Here is a 1634-nt window from a genome sequence, read left to right as displayed (position 1 = left end):
GAGGAAATCGTTGAACCAACAATGGCTGAGAATTTTCCAAAATTAATGACAGATAACAAACCACAGATCTAGGAAGCTCAGAAAACACCAATCAGGATAAATACCAAAAAAATCTACACCCAGGAAAATCATATTCAAATTACAGAAAATCAAAGACAAAGACAAAAGATTTATAGAAGTCAGGGTTAAAAACACCTTATGTATAGAAGAATGAGGATAAGAATTACATCAGACTCTTCAGACACCATGCAAGCAAGAAGAGAGTGCACTGAAACATTTTAAGTGTTGAAAGAACAAAAAAATCACCAACTTAGAATTCTGTATGTAGTAAATTTTTCCTTCAAAAGTGAAGATCAACAATAAAAAGGGAGAGATGAACCTTGAGAGACTATGGACTCTGAAAAACAAACTGAGGCTTCTAGAGGAGAGGGGGGTGGGGGGATGGGTTAACCTGGTGATGGGTACTAAAGAGGGCACGTATTGAATGGAGCACTGGGTATTATACACAAACAATGAATCATGGAACACTACATCAAAAACTAATGATGTAATGTATGGTGATTAACATAACATAATAAAATAATATTTTTTAAAAACCTATTTTTTAAAAAAGGCATTGAACAGCCATTTCTCCAGGGAGATACACAAATGGCCAAGCATCATGTGAAAATAAGCTGAATATTGCTAATCGTTAGGGAAATGCAAATCAGAATCACAATGAGACACCACTTCACACCCATTAGGATATTAGGAGGGTTATTGTTTGAAAAAAAAAATAAAAGATAATAACCAGTGTTACTGAGGATATGGAGAAATTGGAACACTTACGCATTGCTGGTAGGAATATAAAACGGTACAGTATGGCAGTTCCATAAAAAATTAAACATAGATTTACCATATGATCCAGCAATTCCACTTCCAAGTATATACCCAAAAGAACTGAAAACAGGAACTTGAACAGATATTTGTACATTTATGTTCACAGCAGCCCTCTTCACAATAGCCAAAAGGAGGGCGCCTGGGTGGCTCAGTTGGTTAAGCGACTGCCTTCGGCTCAGGTCATGATCCCAGGGTCCTGGGATCGAGTCCCACATCGGGCTCCCTGCTCGGCGGGAAGCCTGCTTCTCCCTCTCCCACTCCCCCTGCTGGTGTTCCCTCTCTCGCTGTGTCTCTCTCTGTCAAATAAATAAAAAAAATCTTTAAAAAAAAAAAAAAAAAAATAGCCAAAAGGTGGAAACCACTCCAATGTCCATCGACAGATGAATGGATAAACAAAATGTGGCATATACATACAATGGAATATCCGTCAGCCTTAAAAGTGAGCAAATTCTTTTTTTTTTTTAAAGATTTTATTTATTTATTTGAGAGAGAATGAGATAGAGAGAGAGAGAGGATGAGAGGGGGGAGGGTCAGAGGGAGAAGCAGACTCCCTGCTGAGCAAGGAGCCCGATGCGGGACTCAATCCTGGGACTCCAGGATCATGACCTGAGCCGAAGGCAGTCGCTTAACCAACTGAGCCACCCAGGCGCCCAAAAGTGAGCAAATTCTGATATATGCTACAACATGGATGAGATATGAAGACATGAGGACAAATATTGTATGATTCCACTTATACGAGATACCTAGAGTTGTCA

Source organism: Neomonachus schauinslandi, chromosome X (assembly GCF_002201575.2).
Source record: "Neomonachus schauinslandi chromosome X, ASM220157v2, whole genome shotgun sequence".
Taxonomy (NCBI): Eukaryota; Metazoa; Chordata; class Mammalia; order Carnivora; family Phocidae; genus Neomonachus; species Neomonachus schauinslandi.
This window is presented reverse-complemented; position numbering follows the sequence as displayed.